Below are 22538 nucleotides of genomic sequence, written 5' to 3'. Positions count from 1 at the left end.
CAGATTTACACACTGGTGAAATTTTGCAATCCGAAAAGACAAAAGTAAACAACTATGGACGTTGAAGAGCTGAGGTTTTTAAAATAAAGTGCTGGAGAGTCCTTGGCAGGTCTGGCAGCCTCTGTGGAGAGAGGAGGAGTTAATGTGTGGAACATTGCAGGGGTCTGAGTGAGTTTGCACCAATTTGTGACAGAATTGGGTGAGACACCCAGGGGGACACACCTCAACATTGGGAGCACCTTCCTGCATCTTTTGGGCTTTTTAACTGAGCAGTGAGGCAAGTTTCTTGCTGGGCAGCAGCAAGTAGCCAATTAGTTGCAGTTATAGTTCGTTAAATGCCTTATGCTGTAGCTTGCCCATTAGTATTCCTCTTCCTGCCTTACCAAATGTATTGAACAAACTGGATGCTGAGACTTCTCGGCATTGGGGTCAGAAAGGATACATGATTGGGGTGGGGGCGTGGGGGGGTGGGGAGGAGAGAAAGATTGAAAGAACTGCGGATGTTGTAAATCAGAAACATAAACAGAAGTTGCTGGAAAAGCTCAGCTGGTCTGGCAGCACCTGAGGAGAGAAATTGGAGTTACCGTTTTGGGTTAAGTGGCCCTTCCTCAGAGGATTCTGAGGTAGGTTCACTCAACTCTACGTTAGCATCTGAGAAATCAGTTGTCAGACCTGCTGAGCTTTACCAGCAGCTTTGGTATTTTGGATATCTGACGACATCAGTTTACTGCCGCCTCTGAACAGCCTCTGAATTGAGGTACAAACCATGGTCACCAGCTCCACATACTCCTAATCCACAAGCGCCAGAACCTGACATTGGCCATTCCCTCACAACCGTCATACTAGCTCTCCAATGTACTCACTTCCTGCGCTTAGGAAGCACCGTTTTCGCAAAAAGGACGAAATCATATATACATTTGCAACTTGCAGCTGCATTTCATTTGCAAGCATTTCTTTGGATTGAATGTGGTTAGTCGTCTAATGTTGGTCAGAAGTGGATTGCACCATACCAGTGGTGCACGCAAATTTAACATTAACTCCTACAACACTGAGATGACAGAGTAATGACTTAAAAGGAGGTGAGTGCTGGCCAAACTTCCAAAGGTGCTGTGGGACAAAAGGGATATTGCTGCATCATTTAAGCTATGCCAATGGACTTTCTGAACTTAACGACAAGATTCATAGTTGACAAGTATTTCGGATGGGAAAGAATCGGAGCACATCAGGCGCCATTTTGGGTGTAATATTTTGGTCACTCAGCAGGAGTAGTGTGATCAGGGCAGTGATGGAGCAGATGCTAGGGGTCCTGAAGATATCATTCCACAACTTGAAAGGGTCTTTCAGGGGGGACATGGATGGGGAGACCCTCCAATATAGTCGAGATATTGTCACGTGCCCCATCCTGTTCTGGTGTGCTAAGCTCTCCATGATTGGAACAGGCAATGAGGTTATGTAATGAAGGCTGAGGAACTTGAGGAAGAGGAGCAACTTCTGAGGATGAGAATGTTGAGCTGACAGAACTCTTCTTATGACTGGAGTTGTAAATTGGTATCTAGGGCTTGACAGTTTGGACCCTGAGGCTTTTCCTCTGCTTAGTCTAGAATAAGGTGCAATGTTCGAAATAAGGGATCAGCGATTTAGCACTGAAATTGTGAAAAGTTGTGAATTTTTGAAACATCTGCCTAAAGAAGCAGTAGAGGCTGAAACATTGAATATTTCAAGATTGTAATGGATAGAGATTTGGGCACTGAAGGATTTGAGGGAGGGAGTTCAAACATGAAGTTATAGATGATATTTTATTGAATGTAAAAACAAGATCATACAATATCTTAAGTTGCATGTCTTAAAGATATTGAAGAATATTTGAGAATTTAAGAAATGCTGAAATTTTGCACAATTTTGTGGTGATTCCTGACCATTTACAACAAATTGAGTTTCAGTTGTAGGGAGGGAGTTCAAACATGAAGTTATAGATGATATTTTATTGAATGTAAAAACAAGATCATACAATATCTTAAGTTGCATGTCTTAAAGATATTGAAGAATATTTGAGAATTTAAGAAATGCTGAAATTTTGCACAATTTTGTGGTGATTCCTGACCATTTACAACAAATTGAGTTTGAGTTGTAAAAAGCCAATTAAAAACTTGCCAAAATGGTTATAGTTTGTGTTCAGATTAACATTGCACATCCAACTGAGATATTATTGCTTTTACATTAGTGACAGGGTCTTGAATCATTTGACCTCTGAAAATCAGTATCCAGAATTGGAATAAACATGCTATTCACTACTACCTCTGAACTTGCAGCTCAAATAGGCTAGCTTTAACATTAGAGCTGAAAATGTGTTGCTGGAAACGTCGATTCTCCTGTTCCCTGGATGCTGCCTGACCTGCTGCGCTTTTCCAGCAACACATTTTCAGCTCTGATCTCCAGCATCTGCAGACCTCACTTTCTCCTCATAGCTTTAACATTAGACTGGGATACAAAGAAGAATTTTGTCTGTATTAGATAAAAAGACTGAGGTTGAAATATGAATGAGAACATTTCATGTGCTCCAGTTGGCACCAAAATTTATTTTCTATTTGTCTTAGATTGAGGATAGAATCAATAATGTGTAAATAATATGCTCTTTGCATATTCTCATTCCTTTGTATTCATGCATAGCATTGCTGCTAAAATCCTAGCTGATATTACCAACAGTCTTCATACAAGTGAGCATAGACTTTCTCAGCTTCAAATAACTGTTTCAGAGTTTTAACCAATCACTTTTTGTCATTTTTTAAAATGAACTCCTTGCAGTGAGGTAACCACTTTCTTAACCCCCACCATGGAATAACTGTTTTACACCTTCAACTTCAGCCAAAACTACAAACCAAAGAAACTGAAACCTCTTATTCCAAGATAATGTTCCCCAATTTAAAAGAAAAATCAATCCCTGACCATCTAAACTGAAATCCTAACATACAACTGTGTACCTTATTCACTCATATAAACATCCCCCAAAACAAATTACCTTATCCCTCTCAAACCCCTGCTCCTTACCTTAAATCTGTATCTCCTTGTTATTGTCTTCTCTATTATTGGGAATAGGTTCTCTATGTCATCCACCCAAGCTCCTCAGAACTTTGAACATCCCAATCAGATTGTCTCATCCCCATTTGCTTCCATCTGTCCCACCTCTGTCCTTCTCTGCCCTCAGGAAAACAACCCCAACCTATCTAGTCTCTCTTCATAGCTGTATGGCGTCAGCCTAGGCAACATCCTGGTGAATCTCCCCTGCACCCTCTCCAGTGTGAACACATCCATTCTATAGTGGGGCAACCAGAACTGGAGAGAGTGCTCCAGCAGCAGCCTAATCAACATTATACACAGCTCCATCATAACTTCATTGTTGTTAGAAGTACTTTGGCTGTGAAGTACTTTGGGATAATCTTTAGTGCAAGCTTCTATTTTAGGGCAAGTCTGTGAGTCTTCTAATTGTATGACAAAGCTAATATCCAGGCAAAATTGGTTTTCTGATTACTCCATTAAAGTACTTTCAATGCCTGAGGACACTAAGTTTGTCAATTTCCATTAAGGCTCTTCAAGATTTAACAGCTAGTTATCATCAAAGCTGATAACATCCCACTTATGAAGGAGGTGACACAGGAAACTGAGTGGGACAACACTGAAATAGTTAAATAGCAGCAAATCCCACATTAATTGAAATTGGAATAATCTTTAATTTTTAGAAGAAAATGTCTGTGCAGGAGTGTGAAGGAGTGCAGATTAATTTTACATTTGACATAAGCATTTCTGTTCCTTTATAGATGAATAAATTAATTCCTCAACTTTCTTTTAATGAAAAGGCTATTTCAGTTGAACATTAGTTTAAATTTCTAGTTAAGTTATAATGCAGATAAAACCTTGTGGACTAAATTGGATACAGGTTGGTTGGCCTCTCCTGTATGCCAAATAAAGTGACAATTTAATATTCCTGGAATGTGTGTAACATTTCTGATTCTGCAGTCTGACTTACTTTTATTCCAATCTTTCTTATTCTCTGGTCAGGGAAATGTAACAGCAGTACTGAAGGTCAAACTACTGCCTCAGCACCCTGTGCTTCTGAAATCTCTGTCCTATTAAAGAAGGGAAATCTTATTGTCTACTAATGTGTAGGTCTGACGACTATCAGTGTACCTTTTAAGGAAGGTTGGAACATCACATCTGCAAAGGTGATGTAGCAGAGTAGCCTAATTGCAGTTATTGTATCTTTATGGTATTAGTAAGCATAGACCCAGACTGTGGAAGCATTACAATGTATAACAATGCAAATAATTAGTGTTGTGCTTAAACTCCAAGACATCTGTCTCAATGAGAACTTAGTCTTCACTGTGTAGCTTACAGCAGCTAACACATGGGGAACACTAAGAGCATCTCATTACTGACAGTACAGCGTTTGCCCAGAAATCATTGTTGGTGGTTGTTTCGTACTCAAAGGTAACATTTATGAAGACCTTTCTTTCCCCGAAATGTCACACTTCATCTGAAACAAAAAAAGTTGGAGAAACTCAGCAGGTCGGTTTCTGAGTAAATGTTTTGAGTCAAATGACTGAGTCACTGGGCTTGAATCATAACTGTTTCTCCCTGTCAGATGCTACCAGATCTACTGAGTTTCTCCAGAACTTACTGTTTTTGTTTTTTTTAACTGAACATCTACTCAGGTTTTGTGAATAAATAACAGTTCAAAACTGAAGTGTTCCAGCCTGTTCTGAAACACACGGTTCCTAAGCAGGAATGCGCTTTGCCCTAAGTTCTCAGGTACCAGGTGTTAAGGTTGTTCTGGTCCAGGTATCTTTCCCCAGAGTTTTTTTTTGTACAAGCTTTGGCTGCTGCTTTCTTCTGTTTTTTTTTTGGTTGTCATTTAGATTATCTGACAGGCAGGATACATTTCCAAAACACATAGGTTGCATCATCAATGCTGACTGGGTTGTCTCTATCATAGGTGACATCAGCTTTGTTGAAAAGCTAGATGTGAGCTTGACCAATCTCCAATTCGTGTTTGTGAAAAGGAAGTACTGTAAATTTCAACATCAAAAGATGTCATACCAATGTGAACCAAATTGATCCAAAGAAAATCAATCAGTATTATACCTGATTCTATCAGGTTAGAAGACATATTGATAATGCCTATACCTCAACAAAGATAACTTTTTACCCACATAAGCATTATTCCCCAGCAAGTGTGTTCTACAGTAATATGATCCATCCAAGCTTGTGGCATGGAAAGCAAAGAAATCCAGAAACACCTTGGAGAACGTTTATCCCAGAATGATAAATATTGCACTTATTATTAAGACCTTTCATGATAACTCAGGTAAACTTATGTAGAGTATATGATTTTTACATAGAGTCCCTACAGTGTGGAAGCAGGCTATTCAGACCATCAACTACCACTGACCCTCTGAAGACCATCCCATCCAAGCTCATCCTCCACATTTCCCATGGTTAATCCACCTAGCCTGCACATTCCTGGCCAATATGAACAATTTAGTGTAGCCGATCCACCCCAAGTTGCACATCTTTGGACAATGGGAGGAAGCTGGAGCGCCCAGAGGAAACCCACACAGACACAAGGAGAATGTGCAACTCCACATGGATGGTCACCCAAGTGTGGAATCGATCCCGGGTCCCTGGCGCTGTGAGGCAGCAGTGCTAACCACTGAGCTACCGTGCTACCCCCCAATGAAACTATTTAAACATCGAAAGGGAACGTTATGCTGTAGATGTTTGGATCATAACGTTTTCATACATAAGTATTTTGCAAGTTATAGAGTCATAGAGATGTACAGCATGGAAACAGATCCTTCAGTCCAACCCGTCCATGCCGACCAGATATCCCAACCCAATCTAGTCCCACCTGCCAGCACCTGGCCCATATCCCTCCAAACCCTTCCTATTCATATACCCATCCAAATGATGCCTCTTAAATGTTGCAATTGTACCAGCTTCCACCACTTCCTCTGGCAGCTCATTCCATACACGTACCACCCTCTGTGTGAAAAAGTTGCCCCTTAGGTCCCTTTTATATCTTTCCCCTCTCACCCTAAACCTATGCCCTCTAGTCCTGGACTCCCCCGGCCCCAGGGAAGAGACTTTGCCTATTTATCCTATCCTCGCCCCTCATGACTTTATAAACCTCTATAAGGTCCCCCCTCAGCCGCCAATGCTCCAGGAAAAACAGCCCCAGCCTGTTCAGCCTCTCCCTATAGCTCAAATCCTCCAACCCTGGCAACGTCCTTGTAAATCTTGTTGGAAATGATCTGTTAAAAGCCATTCCCAAATGTAGCTCGATGAATACAACATCAATTTGGGAAGATTCCGAGGTAAGGTTGGAAGTACGGTACAAAGCCAATTTCCCAAATAATTATTATTCTGTCTTTTTGAGCCAAAAGCTCAAAGTTGGTATTCTTGAGTCTGAGCTAGAAGATAGACTCAGCATCAACCTCCTGCATTATGGTCGCAGCTAACCGGAGGGTCAGCAAGCTCCTTCTGATGTTGACAAGCTGCAACCACTCGATATCAATGGGTCCACCTGACTGCATTCTTGGTTTCAGGCACCAATCGTTTCTCCACAACTGATGTCAAGAACAAAACTTGCTTCATACATTCAGATGTATCAATTTTGAATAGTAACTATTCCCATGAAGCAACTCAGAAAGTGCCATGTTAAAGGCACTATATGAATGTAATTGTTGTTACCTCTTCCATTGTGTCATTGCAGATTATTGCATCCAGCAGGCTTCTGGGGAGATTGTCTCGTACAATCTTTCTGACTGGCAGCTTTTTTCTGAACTACATTTCAGTCGCATAATTAAAACAATCAATCCTTCATGATGAAAGGTATTATTTCCATTGACCACCAAGCCTGTTTCAATCCTCCAGGCTTAAAGACTGAACCAAGTTTTAGACTCCCCTCCGAAAGATCAGAAAATATGGACGTTAAATCTCCTCAGCCCTCTGTCAATTACTCTATCATTCCTCAATCAAAGTCTGTGATTCAACTTAAAATAGAGATGGAACATTTGATTCGATGTATGTGGGGATGCTGGAGACACCAGTGTGTTTTATACCATCACGTGTATGGTGTTTCTCAGGCTTTGATAGATTGGGCATTAATGTCTTGCAGTTTTGTGAAGTTGTAATAATAGTGGGAAGCATTCCATCATGCTATTTGTTTTCCTAATGTGTCATCAAATGGTTATTAGAAACTTGTATGAAGCTTAAAGATCTGATTTCTACCATTCAGATTGGTCAATTACCATAGCATTAGCTTTGAGCTAGGGAGCAGAGAATAATATAAATTTATCAGTTCAAACTACAAGCCCTGCTATGTATTTTCAAACATACTACAGATTATCCATTTATAAAAGTGAGATTGTGCTCATTCACTGATACAGCTTTACTGCAATTTGTAGTATCTTCTCTTTATTCTGGTGTGGATGATCATTTCCTGATATCATCTAGCAGCTTTGTAGTTCGTCTATCCTCACAGCTAAATTGATAAACGACCGGGCCCAGTTTAAAAAGCTCAAATTCCAATATGAGTAACACCCGTCCTTGGATTAACGCCACAAAGAGGGGAGACAGATTGTGATCCAACCACATTGAGGCTGATCAATTGACATTTCTGCAATTAGTCAACTCAGATAAAGGAACTGAAAATGTGTTGCTGGAAAAGCGCAGCAGGTCAGGCAGCAATCTCCTTCCTCAGCACCTGCCTACGGAACCGACTGACCCCACACGGACTCCTTTAACCCTCAGATAAAGGAACGTCTGGATGGAGTGGCTTTGTTCTTTGAGACAAGTGTTTGCGTCTGGTTACCCCTAGTCAAACAAACCTACTCTACGAGAGGTGGTGCAGACCGTAATGTCGCTTTTTAGTTATCATTTCCTTTTATGTTTTGTTCATTGCTGTAAACCTCCAGGTCAGTTCAATCAGATGTGAAATTTTGCATGTCCTCACCTTGGGATGGCATGGTGCTCAATGGTTAGCATTGCTGCCTCACAGCACCACGAAATTGGGTTCGATTCTAGCCTCAGGTCAATGTGTGTGGAGTGTGAATGTTCTCCCCTTGTGGGGTTTCTTCCCATATTCCAAAGATGTGCAGGCTCGGTGGATTGGCTATGCTAAATTGACCATAGTGTTCATGGATGAGCTGGCTAGGCGGATTGGCCTTAGGGAAAAATAGGGTAGATAGATGGATCTGGGTGGAATGCTTTTTGGAGGGGCAGTGTGGACTTGATGGGCCAAATGTCCTGCTTCCACACAATAGGGATTCTTTGACTGTAAGATTAACTCTTGGACCAAAAGTCAAACACTTGCATATTGTTCATGTGGAAATCAATGAGTAAATTGATTGGCCAATCAATGAGTAAATACATACAGCAGACATTAATTTTACAGAAAATGTAAAGCTTGTGTTTTTTTTTTCATTTTAGCCCTAAGATTCGAGCTAGGTCGGTGCAAAATATGGTGTAGACAGCCCCACATTTCAATTCCTTGGCACTATCCTACCCTTCAACCATTTCCATAGATGTGAAAGGAGGTGATAGGGTGTTAAGGAAAGCAATGAGGGTTGGCCAATTCAGCAAGTTCCGAAGAGGGGTCTCTGGACCCAAAACATTAACTCTGCTTTCTATTCCGAGATGATACCACCTGCCGAGTTTCTGCAGCAATTTCCCATTTTTGTTGCAGCTAATTAATACTTCATTCAGAGGAGGAAGAGTGCAATTTTTCAGCTGGGGCCAGAAATGACACTAGCCCCATCATAACACAGTCACCACAAGAACAGGTCAGAGGTTAGGAATCCAACAGTATATAACATACCTCTCTCCTGATTCCCTCGGGGTTACCATCGAACAGAATTCAAAAGGGACTGGCCATATAAACAATGCAGCTACACAATCAGATCAGAGAGTAGCAATTTTATAATGAGCAACTCACCTCCTGACTCCCCAAAACCTGTCCACCATCTACAAGGTACAAGTCAGGAGGGTGATGGAATACTCCCCACTGGCCTGGAAGGGTGCAGCTCCAACAACACTCAAGAAGCTTGACACCATCCAGGACAAAGCAACCCACTTGATTGACGCCACATCCACAAACATCAACTCTCTCCATCACCGACAGCAGCAATGTGTACTATCTACAAGATGGATTGCAGAAATTCACCAAACATCCTTAGACAGCATATTTCAAACCCACAACCAGGTGCAGGGTTTGAAAGGGGAAAGGCAGTAGTTACATGGGGACACTACCACGAAATGTTCCTCTCCAAGCTGCACATCAACCTACTTGGAAATATGTTGCAATTCCTTCAGGGCCACTGGATCAAAATCCTTCAGTTCCCTCCTGAATGGCATTGTGAGTGTAGCTACAAATACATAGTCGGCTGTCATTCAAGAAGGCAGCTCACCACTACCTTCTCCAGGACCGTTATAGAAGGGCAATTATTTCTGGCCCAGCTAAAGATGCACATAATCCTTAAATGAATGTAAAATGTGTAATCACTGGGAGGTAGCTTTCTGGCTAAGATTTGGGTGGGGGTAGCTTTTTAAGAAAGTCTCCAGCTAACTCAACTCTACACCTCCAAGTGATGGCCCAGGTCTCCAAATGTCTGTTAACTTTCATGTAAGAGGTTTGCCGCCATCTTGAACAGTCCTCTTCATTCCTTCCATTGCAGCCTATTCAATGCAACTCTCAGACTTTGAGAACGGCCACATGTTAAGTCTCATTCCCTGGGAGATCCTAATTTTTTCCACCCACAAGACCATGTGATGACATTGTAGTGGATGGCCCATCTGATCCTCTTCAATGTTAAGCCTTTCAGACCTTTATACAACACCAGTAACAGCACATCCCCAGGGCAGAATTTTTAAAACACTTGCTTTGTTACTTCCTGCTAGTTGTGACTTAATCTTTCCAGTAATGTTTTGAAAACATGCACTCTTTTGTTAGTTTTATCCTCTGCAGGATCAGATGTCCAAATAGAAGACTTGCCCCTTCTGCTAGCAGAAAGTGAGGACTGTGGATGCTGGAGATCAGAGTCGAAAAGTGTGACGCTGGAAAAGCACAACAGGTCAGGCAGCATCCGAGGAGCAGGAGATTTGACATTTTGGGCATAAGCCCTTCATCAGGCTACTCTCTTCCTCGGATGCAGCCTAACCTGATGTGCTTTTCCAGCGCCACACTTTTCAACTCTTGTTCCTTCTGGCTGTTGTTGATCAATTGCTGATATAATCCTGAAGGACTTGTGAAGGAGTCTCGGTCTGTGAGTGAAAAGCCAAGGCATGTAGATCACACAAACAAAATGATACTGCAGGTCCTTGGAACATGCCAACTGTGCACTTTCTGAATTCGCTCCATTAGAAACTCTACCAGTCATCAAAATCTCCAAACAGGTGCAAATAAATCAGTTAGGACAAATAGTTGCATCCCTTTCTGCTGATATTGAGTAAATCCTTGCATTTCTGGAAGAAATCCAACATTAAAGGCTCATAAATATAAGAGTCACAAATAAGTGAGGTGAGAGTGGCTGACCTTGACATCTAGACAGCATTGACCTAGTGTTACATCAAGGAGCCCTCATAAAACTGGTGTTGATGAGTTGCTGCTGTTTAGAGTCATATCTGGCACATAGCTGGATGGTTGCAGTTGTTAGAGGTCAGTCATCTCAGCTCCAGAGAATCTCTGCAGGCGTTCCTCAGGGTAGTGTCCTAGGCCCAACCATCTTCAGTTGCTTCATCAATGACCATCCCTCCATCATAAAGTCAGAATTGGGGATGTTCACTGATGATTGTGCAATGTTCAGCACCATTCGCGACAACTCAGATACTGAAGCAGTCCATGACAACGACATTTAGTTAATGTTTAGACTTGGGCTGATAATTGGCAAGTAACAGTCACATTGCATAGGTGCCAGGTGATGACTGTCTCCATCAAGAGAAATTCTAGCCATCACTCCTTGAATGCTAATAGCATCCCATTGCTGAATCAAAATCCCAGGGGGTAACCCTGGAACAGTACTGAAACTGGACTAGCCATGTAAATGCTGCAGCTGCGCAATCAGATCAGAGGGGAGCAATTTTACAATGAGTTACTGTCACAAAGCTGGTCCTTTTCTCTCTAAAAGCTGTTCCTTCTTCTCAAGGCTACAGAGTCCTTGACATTTTTCAGAGGGGTCATAAAACAGCCCAGGCTCTGAATCAGCTAAAGTGGTACAGAGATGAAAGGGTTTACTGAGAGGTTTTGTGTTTATACGTAAACAAATGGGTCTTCAGACTTCAGGCATTCATGTTTTAGAAGTAACCTTTATCATTTGTGGGGGGTGGGGGGTGGGGGAATGGCCAGCTGTGCAGTTCGGTTCAGAACTTTAGTTTGTTCAGCTCAGCAGTGGGGTGTGTGAAGAAAGGCTGCTGAAGTCAGTCAGTTGAGACTGGAACTTCTCTCTCTCCTCCTGCCCTTCTAAATTTGACTAAAAGCCTCTGTTTCATTTTTACTCTGTGTTTAAGGGGCTTGTTTATTGGTGCTCTTGTGTATTTTCGGAACAGCATAATTAAGTCTCGTTTGGATGGGCTGAGGTCTGTGGGTATTATTTGTTCTGTTCTTTGTGTTTCATTCTGCAATTTTGTTAAGTTTTTGTCTGTTTTAAAACCTGGTAGTCAACCTAGCTAACTTAATCTGGGTAATTTTCACTGTACACTTACTGAAACAATTAGCAAAGTTACCGTCTGGGCAGCCTGCTTACGAATGTTTTGAATGGTCTGGCCTAGTCCCTAACAGTTACTCCCCTCCTGACTTCCAGAACCTGTCTTCCATTTACAAGGTGCAAGCCAGGAGTGTGATGGAATACTGCCTGGATGAGTGCAGCTCCAATAATGCTTAAGAAACTTGACATCACGCAAGACAACGCATCCTTCATTCGCTCTCTTTACCAGCAACTCTCAGTAGCAGCAGTGTGTACTGCATTTCAGTAAATCAGCAAGGCTCCTCCTCCAGTTCCTTCTAAACCCATGACCACTGCCATGTAAAAGAACAATGGGAGCAGATAAATGGGAAGACCACCCCTGTGAGTTCTCCTCTAAGTCACACATCATTCTGACTTGGAACTAGACCATTATTCCTTCATTGTGCACTCTCCCACCCTAACAGCACCATGGATGGGACTACATCCCATGACCTACAGTGCTTCAAGAAGGCATCTCAGTGCCAACTTCTCTAGGACACAGCTAGAGTATGGTGTGCAGTCTGTAATCCACATTAGAGGAAGGTTGTGATGGTGCTGGAAGGCGTGCAGAGGAGATTTTCCAGTGTGTTGCCTGGGCTGGTAGGGTTTTCAGAGATTACAAGTCTAGGATTATTTTCCTTGAAGCAGAGGAGACTTAGGAGCAGAGGGGACATATTTAAAATGGATGAAATTCTGACCGGTAGATTGAAGGTGGAATGGAAGAAACCTTTCCCGTCGGTGAATCAGTGACCAGGGGCACAGATTTAATGTCAGGGGCAGGGGGTTTAGAGGAGATCTGAGGAAATACTTTTTCATGGAGAGTGTGGTGGACATTTGGAACTCACTGCCTGTGAGGCTAATGGAAGCAGAAATACTCATAACATTAAAAGTAGTTAGATGTGCAATTGTGGGTTGGAAATGGGGATTAGAATAATTAGGTGATTGTTCTTCACAAGTGCAGACCATGATTGGCCAAAGGGTCTTTTTCTGTGCTGTAGCTCTCTCTGACTCTACAGCTGGGCAATAGCAGTGCCCACTCCATTAACAAATTCTTTATATCTTTTCAAATTAAATTTTTCCCATGTTCTTTATTTCTTTAAAATATCCACAATTAACAGAAGCTTTTATTTACGAAGATATGTATTATTAGTATAAAACTCTTCCCCCAACAAATACAAGTTCAGACTGATCCTGCATAGATATTTTCTAATCGACCCGTTCAGAGATGCTAGTACACAATGCTGGAGCAGGTTGGAGACAGTGAGGACTGCAGATGCTGGAGAGTCAGAGTGGAAGAATGTGGCGCTGGAAAAGCACAGCCGGTCAGACAGCATCCGAGGAGCAGGAGAGTCGATATTTCGGGCATAAGCCTTTCAGCAGGTGAGCCTTGAACCCAATCCTCTTGGTTCAGAGGTAGGGGGATAGACTGTGCCATACTCCTGTACATCTGTTTCTGTTTTTGATTTCCAGTGGGCTCACCATTCTTTGGGTTTTTTTGACTGTAGAATTGCAAAGGTGTATGAAAGCCACATGTGAACAGGGACTTGAAAACTGGATCCTCAGATTGAAAATCTGATGCTTGACAGACTAAGCTTTCTGGGCGCTCTGCCCCTGTTTATAGGGGCACACATTACTACCCAACATTTGACTGTAATTGAACATTCACTTGGAATTAATAGCCAATAAAAGGACCTTAATGCAATTTAACTGTGTAAGGATCAACTATTCACCCCTCCTCATTCTATAATCATTTATGTTTTGGATTGCAAAATCCCCATGACCGATTGTAGTGCTTACTATTTTACTATCCCTTCGTAAATCTGGATGGGTTGTAAATGGACATTACCTGTCTTATACATTTACTTTCCCTCCTCGGTTGTGGGTACAATGTAAGTTTGTTGAGATTTCTACAAATGCTCTTAGTGGAGAGTTGTATATATCATCACTGTAACAGCCACATTTCCTTTATGTCAGAGGGATAGCAAGCCAGAATAAAACAGACTCACTAGCACTGGATTTGCAACATATATAGTAAAATATTCGATGATCCTCAAAATTGCCCAACTGTTCCTAACCAGATTTGAAGAATAACAGATATTAGACGCCAAGTTTATAACTTAAACAGAAGTTAACAATTTTTAATCGTGGTGTAACTTTAGACAAAGATAATCATAACAAGGTAATCAAATTAATGTATATGATTTAAACTTAATCTTCTTTGTTCATAACCACACTCCCCCCGCACCCCTCCACCGCCCCCCCCCCCCCCACGTTTTCTCTGATGCGATAACATCCCGAAGGCTGGTATCATCTCACCTAGTCATCCTTTATTTACACGTGCATAGTGCATGACACTGACCCAGCGAGCTCAGAGTCCGGCTCCTAGAGTGAGCAGAACTGCTGACACTCCTGTTTATTTTTTTTTTCAAAATAGAGTTCCCCCTTTTTTTGACAAGCACTGCCTTTATTCCCTGTTAATTTTTTAAATTTTTTTTTTCCCCTGTTTATTATTTTTTTTCTTTTTTTCCATGGTGTGTGTGTGCAGGTGTGAGACACAGTGAAAGACACAAAGTGCACAAATCTTTATTTAATTTCCACCACCAGGAAGATAGGAAAACACCCAGGTGGCCAGTGACAAGCACTGCCCTTCACATCAAAGGGCAATGCTGTGTGATCAAAACAGTGAAGGGGAGGGTAGGGACTAAATCAAAATAGAGTTGGAGGGAGAAATAATGCACGACACTCCTGTTTATTTTTTTTTTCTGTTTTTTTTCTTTTTTATTTTTTTTTTTATTTTTTTTTTTAAAATTTTTTTTATTTAACCCCCACACTACCACCTAAGTGCGGTAGTGCTTATTTTATCCCCAGCACCCATGGTGTGTGTGTGCAGGTGTGAGACACAGTGAAAGACACAAAGTGCACAAATCTTTATTCAATTTCCACCACCAGGAAGATAGGAAAACACCCAGGTGGCCAGTGACAAGCACTGCCCTTCACATCAAAGGGCAATGCTGTGTGATCAAAACAGTGAAGGGGAGGGTAGGGACTAAATCAAAATAGAGTTGGAGGGAGAAATAATGCACGACACTCCTGTTTATATCTCTCAGCCTGGACTCCCTGATTGGACCAAGTTAACGGCCCCAATTAGGGAATTCTTATTCTATTCAGCGGCGAAAGTGAGTACTGCAGATGCTGGAGATTAGAGCACAGCAGGTCAGGCAGCATCCAAGGAGCAGGAAAATCGACGTTTCGGGCAAAAGCCCTTCATCACCGAAACGCCGATTTTCCTGCTCCTCACTTGCTGCCTGACCGGCTGTGCTTTTCCAGCACCTCTCTAATCTTGACTCTAATTCTATGCATTCTGGATTAGTGGTGCTGGAAGAGCACAGCAGTTCAGGCAGCATCCAAGGAGCAGCGAAATCGACGTTTTCGGGCAAAAGTCCTTCATCAGGAATAAAGGCAGTGAGCCTGAAGCGTGGAGAGATAAGCTAGAGGAGGGTGGGGGTGGGAGAAAGTTGGCGCCACCTCGTGCTCCCATGAGGAGGTTGAGCAATTCATCAACTTCACCAACACATTCCACCCTGACCTTAAATTTACCTGGACCATCTCTGACACCTCCCTCCCCTTCCTGGACCTCTCCATCTCCATTAATGACAACCGACTTGACACTGACATTTTTTACAAACCCACCGACTCCCACAGCTACCTGGATTACACCTCTTCCCACCCTACCTTCTGCAAAAGTGTCATCCCATATTCCCAATTCCTCCGCCTCCACCGTATCTGCTCCCAGGAGGACCAGTTCCACCACAGAACACACCAGATGGCCTCCTTCTTTAGAGACCGCAATTTCCCTTCCCACGTGGTTAAAGATGCCCTCCAACGCATCTCGTCTACATCCCACACCTCCGCCCTCAGACCCCACCCCTCCAACCGTAACAAGGACAGAACGCCCCTCGTGCTCACCTTCCACCCTACCAACCTTCGCATAAACCAAATCATCCACCGATATTTCCGCCAACTCCAAAAAGACCCCACCACCAGGGATATATTTCCCTCCCCACCCCTTTCCGCCTTCCGCAAAGACCGTTCCCTCCGTGACTACCTGGTCAGGTCCACACCCCCATACAAACCACCCTCCCATCCTGGCACCTTCCCCTGCCACCACAGGAACTGTAAAACCTGTGCCCACACCTCCTCCCTCACCTCTATCCAAGGCCCTAAAGGGGCCTTCCACATCCATCAAAGTTTTACTTGCACATCCACTAATATCATTTATTGTATCCGTTGCTCCCGATGCGGTCTCCTCTACATTGGGGAGACTGGGCGCCTCCTAGCAGAGCGCTTTAGGGAACATCCCAGGGACACCCGCACCAATCAACCACACCGCCCCGTGGCCCAACATTTCAACTCCCCCTCCCACTCTGCCGAGGACATGGAGGTCCTGGGCCTCCTTCACCGCCGCTCCCTCACCACCAGACGCCTGGAGGAAGAACGCCTCATCTTCCGCCTCGGAACACTTCAACCCCAGGGCATAATGTGGACTTCAACAGTTTCCTCATTTCCCCTTCCCCCACCTCATCCTAGTTTCAAACTTCCAGCTCAGCACTGTCCCCGTGACTTGTCCGGACTTGTCCTACCTGCCTATCTCCTTTTCCACCTATCCACTCCACCCTCTCTTCCCTGACCTATCACCTTCATCCCCTCCCCCACTCACCCATTGTACTCTATGCTACTTTCTCCCACCCCCACCCTCCTCTAGCTTATCTCTCCACGCTTCAGGCTCACTGCCTTTATTCCTGATGAAGGGCTTTTGCCCGAAACGTCGATTTCGCTGCTCCTCGGATGCTGCCTGAACTGCTGTGCTCTTCCAGCACCACTGATCCAGAATCTGGTTTCCAGCATCTGCAGTCATTGTTTTCACCTCTAATTCTATGCAGTCTACCTGGCTGACTTTATTACAAGCACAGCTTCTGAGTGGCTGATTGGCACCCTCCTCCCCTGGACTGACAAATGCCACAGGGCAAAAGTGAGGACTGCAGATGCTGGAAACCAGAGTTTAGATCAGAGTGGTGCTGGAAAAGCACAGCAGGTCAGGCAGCATCCGAGGAGCAGGAAAATCGATGTTTTAGGCAAAAGCCCTTCATCACCGAAATGTTGATTTTCCTGCTCCTCGGATGCTGCCTGACCTGCTGTGCTTTTCCAGCACCACTCTAATCTTGACTCAATTCCTGATGAAGGGCTTTTGCCCAAAACGTCGATTTTCTTGACAAATGCCGCATCTAACCTGCTTCCAGTTCTTGAGCGTAATAAACTCTGGGCCAAAATGGCTGCAGCGTTCGCAGAAGAATAATTAACCTGCAGCTAACTTTCCAGCCTGTTCCAAGAAAGATCACTCATTTGCTCTTTCCTCCTTTCCAAAGCCAACTTCTGCTCAAAGTTCAAAGTTTGATTCTCAACTTCAACCCACAATTCTAAACCAAAAATGTGAGAAAGTAATGATGATCTCAACAGTACTAAACATGAGAGGAAAGAAGAAGCAGTTTATTACAAGAGAGAGAGAGAGAGATGTATCACTTCACAGCAGAAACACAGTCAGGCAACTATACAAGTGTCAGTATGATATCAGTAAACGTGATCACATTGGATTTTGTTTTTATCCAAATTAATGCTACAATAAGTACTGCGCCTGCTGGAAATCTAAACCAATCACAGAAAGTGCTGAAGAAACTGAGCAGGCCTGGCAGCATCTGTGGAGAGAAAACAGCGTTAATGTTTTGAGTTTGGAATGACTCTTCTTTAGAACTGAAAGGTGTGAAGAATTTTATTAAAAATATTTAATATTTTGACAGGCAGAGGAGGAGCAAGGGGGTCTGATGGTTTTGAGGCCCAGTGCAAACACAAATGTGTTGCTAACTCGGAGAAACAGCAAAAAAGGCATAAAGTGGGTGCAAATTAAAGTGTGAAAGGGAGGGAACTAGTCTTCTTGACCAAGTGTAAAATGAACAAAACACAAACAAGGCCTGTATGGTTTGTTAGTCTGTTTGGGAATTGGCACTGTGGAGTAGCACTGTGGCTCAGTGGTTAGCACTGCTGCCTCACAACACCAGGGTCCCAGGTTCAATTCCAGTCTCAGGCGACTGTCTATGTGGAGTTTGCACATTCTCCCACAATCCAAAGATGTGCAGGTCTGGTGAATTGGCCATGCTAAATTGCCCATCGTGTTAGGTGCGTTAATTAGGGGTAAACCTAGGGTAGGGGAATGGGTTTGGGTGGATTACTCTTCGGAGGGTTGGTGTGGACTTGTTGGGACAAAGGGCCTGTTTCCACACTGCAGGGAATCTAATCTAATCAAAGGCAGGCTGTTGGGGTTGGTGAGGGAGATGAGAGAGAATGTTAAAATAGAATAGAACAGACATCATTCAGTCATTTTCTGAAGTTATGGAACTTACCGTTAAGTCCTGGAAGCTGTAAAGTTCCGAAGCGGAGAATGGGGGTGTTGTTCGTTGAGCTTGCGTTGTGCTTCATTGCATTAGGCCCAGGACAGAAATGTTAACATGAGAGCACGGTGTTTCTTAAAATGGCAAGCAACTGGGAGGTCAGGGTCATTAAATTGGATGTTTGTGTGTAGTCTTTAAGAAAGAGCCTCAGGTTTCAGGGATTCATCCTCCATGTTACAAAAATGAACCACTGAGGAAGCAGAAACAGATTTGTGTTAATTCCACCAGCTACCTCCCTTCCCCTCTCTCCGTGGAACCCTTTCCATTTATCATCACCTTCAGATTTCTATTGCCTTTCTAATTCTGTTCAATTTTCAACACAGCCAGCTAATTTACTAATAATACTTGTGCTTTGATCTTCTTGCTGAAACCTTAGATGTAGAAGATTACTAAAATGCCTTTAGAGAAGCAAAGAAAATTGCATCCACAGGATAACTCTTATCCTATCATTTAATAGCTTCCTCAAAGTAAACTGTAATGTGACCTCAGGTTTTCCATAGCATACCTAAAAGTGGCCTTTACCCAGTTGCTGAGCCTGTGTAGCTGCTATCACTTTCCACTGCTCTTTCTGTGTGAGGTTTCAAGTATTATAAATACAGTCAGAAACAAGCTGCTTGAAGTGGCACTGGGGGAAGGTGGTTCTCAATGGTGTGCTTATCAATTGGCCCAGTGGTTAATTTATTTTAACAATAAGCATTATAACTGCACTGAGTGATTTCCAACATTGTGCTAACTCTAAAACTCAAGTGTATGTAATACTTACCAAGACATATTCATGGTCCCTCAAATTTGCAGTGCTTTTATTTTCTCAGTTGTAAGCTGGTAAATCCATATTATATGTGATGAAATGTGTATAACTTATATATGTATTTATGTCATATTTGGATTTCAACACGATGTGTAGGTGTTGGTGTTGGACTAGGGTGGACAAGGTCAGAGGTCACACGACACCAGGTTATAATCCAACAGATTTATCTGTAATCACAAGCTTTTGGAGCATTACTTTGAATCTTTGCTTATTCTCCCAATCTCTGGTCCCACTGATGGACGGATTAACCTCATGCAATTGATACTAAAATAATGTAAGGTCATTTTTCGGATCAGCTAAACTGGGAGCAAAGTAAAAGCTTTTCCTTAGTGTTCTCAGCACATGATGGTCAAGATTTACTTCTGGTATAGCAAATGCTCAGCTAATACAGAAGTGAAGAGTGTTCATAGTTTGCATTCTATGATGAGGAGGTGCTGGTGTTGGACTGAGGTGGACAAAGTCACATGACACCAGGTTATAGTCGAGAGTGTGTTGCTGGAAAAGCACAGCAGGTCAGGCAGCATCTGAGGAGCAGGAGAATCAATGTTTCGGGCTCGATTCTCCTGCTCCTCAGATGCTGCCTGACCTGCTGTGCTTTTCCAGCAACACACTCTTGACTCTGCTCTCCAGCATCTGCAGACGTCGCTTTCTCCTATTTTTATTTCAACCAGGTTATAGTCCAACAGATTTCACTCTGAAAGCTTGTGATTTCAAATAAACCTGTTGGACTGTAACCTGGTGACATGTGACTTCTGACTTTGGTTACATGTGGCTATTTTTGCGCAGGTGTTTTATTGTAAAAAACCAGTCAGCAGTCTTTCTGAACTGTGGTACGTTTCAGAGAGCAAGTGATTGCAGGCACCCTGGAGTGTTAATGGAAGCGTGGTTGGACTGTGGATAGACAGAGAGACTGTAATGCTTGAATTTTCGGCATTTTTTTATTATCTACTTAAACTTAATAAGGTCTGCAATGTGTAACTTTTAACTTTATTCTGTATTTTTTAGACTGTGCTGTAATTACTGCAATATTTAACTTTTAACTTTGTTCTTTCTTTCTACATTGTTCCTAAGATTCTGTACCTAAGTACTTCAGATGGTACCTTGTGTGGTGACATTATACACTTATCACTGGACTCCTATACTCCTGTACTTTGTCCTTGAGTACACGTGACAATAAAATCAAAGCAAATCAATCTTTCCAAAGTAAACATATATCCCATTACATTATGTGAAGAAAATGCAGGGATTTTACCTGGTGTTCCGGTTGCTATTTATTTTATTCCTCAGCCCACACCATGAGCAACAGGTTATCTGCTCTTTGCTGGGGCTTGCTGTGTGCAAATTGACTGTTGCTGCGTTTCCTACACTTGGACAGTCCCTTTGGCTGTACAGTGCTTCGAATGCTCTGACATCGTGGAAATTGTTATTTAAATGTAAGTCCTACTTTCACAAGGAAATCTCAAGAGTTGTCTCTGTGAGAGAATAGTTTTGATTTGATTTGATTTATTTATCATCACGTGTTTTGTATCACAATTCAGTGAAAAGTGGTGTAGTGTCTCCACTCTCCGGCACCATTTTAAAGCACTGAAAAACTAAACCAAAACATAAAGGCAGGAAAATAAAGAAACAAAGAAAAAGTGTTCAGCTTTATAGTCCTCCTTGTTAAGTGCTCCATCGCGGGCGAGATGGCCAGACACAAGTCCCCTTCGGCATACCGCTGCTGGGAGAATGCAAGTCGCCCACTCTTCGGCACCACCTCACCTCCACCAACACCCTCACCACCAAGAGTCTATGCTGGACCTCACCAATACAGATGCCTCCAATGTCGCTGGATACTGTACTGACCGAAGCTCAATGCCACTACTGCCATGAGTCTGCTTCGGGCCCACCATGCTGATGACAAAGGGTCAGTGCTGGGCTCATTGCTGTTTATCTATGTCCGTGATTTGGATGAAAATGTGTAAATCGTGATTAGTAAGTTTGTAAATGACGCTAAAATAAGCGAGATTGTGTACTGTGAGGAAGGTTATCAGAAATTGCAGCAGGACCTTGATCAGCTGGGAAAGTGGACGAGAAATGGCAAATGGAGTTTCATGTAGATAAGTGTGGGGTCTTGCATTTTGGAAAGTCAAATCAAGACAGGAGTTTCATGGTGAATAGTAGGAGTGTAGTGGAACAGAGGGACCTTGGAGTTCAGGTGCACGGTTCTCTGAAAGTGGACTCACAGGTAGACAGGGCAGTGAAGAAGGCTTTTGGCCTTCATCAGTCAGGGCATTGAGTACAGAAGTTGAGAAGTTATGTTGTAGTTGTACAGGATGTTGGTGAGGCCGCACTTGGAATATTGTGTTCAGTTTTGGTCACCTTGTTATAGGAAGGACGTTATTAAACTGGAAAGAATGTAGAAGGAATTTACAAGGATGTTGCCAGGATTCTAGGGAGAGGTTGGACAAGCTAGGAACCTTTTCTTTAGAGCAGAGGAGACTGAGGGGGATCTTAAAGAAGTGTATAAGATCACGAGAGGCATGGAGAGAGTGAATGCACTCAGTCTTTTTTCTCAGGGTTGGGGAATCACGAACTAGAAGGCATCAGTTTAAGGTTAGAGGGGAAAGAATAAAAGGGAACCCTGAGGGGCAACTTTTTTATACAGAGGGTGGTATCCATACGGAACGAGCTGCCAGCAGAAGTGGTTGAGTCAGTACATTAATAACACTTAAAAGGCGTTTGGACAAAGACTCAGATAGGAAAGGATTAAATGGGTTTAGTGTGGATTATCATTTAGATTGGCATGGACCAGTTTGGTAAAAACAATGACTGCAGATGCTGGAAACCAGATTCTGGATTAGTGGTGCTGGAAGAGCACAGCAATTCAGGCTTTTGCCCGAAACGTCGATTTTGCCTGTCCTCGGATTTTGCCTGTCCTCGGATGCTGCCTGAATTGATGGACCAGTTTGGGCCAATTGCGGCCGCAGAGTGGCGCAGCGGGAGCGTGCTGGGCCCATAACCCAGAGGTCGATGGATCGAAACCATCCTCTGCTGTGGGCGGCACGGTGGCACAGTGGTTAGCACTGCTGCCTCACAGCGCCGGAGACCCGGGTTCAATTCCCGCCTCAGGCGACTGACTGTGTGGAGTTTGCACGTTCTCCCTGTGTCTGCGTGGGTTTCCTCCGGGTGCTCCGGTTTCCTCCCACAGTCCAAAGATGTGCAGGTCAGGTGAATTGGCCATGCTAAATTGCCCGTAGTGTTAGGTAAGGGGTAAATGTAGGGGTATGGGTGGGTTGCGCTTCAGCGGGGCAGTGTGGACTTGTTGGGCCGAAGGGCCTGTTTCCACACTGTAATGTAATCTAATCTAATCTAATGGGCCTGTCTCCAGGCTGTAGGACTCTATGACTCTATAAGTGGCCACTTGTGCTTATAGTGGACAAACAGGAAGCTGGAAGAACACAGCAAGCCAGGCAGCAT

Source organism: Chiloscyllium plagiosum, unplaced genomic scaffold, assembly GCF_037043375.1.
Source record: "Chiloscyllium plagiosum isolate Xiang-an unplaced genomic scaffold, Cpla_swu_hap1 HiC_scaffold_36, whole genome shotgun sequence".
Lineage (NCBI taxonomy): Eukaryota > Metazoa > Chordata > Chondrichthyes > Orectolobiformes > Hemiscylliidae > Chiloscyllium > Chiloscyllium plagiosum.
The sequence above is the reverse complement of the archived record's forward strand: the minus strand, read 5'-3'. Positions refer to the sequence as shown.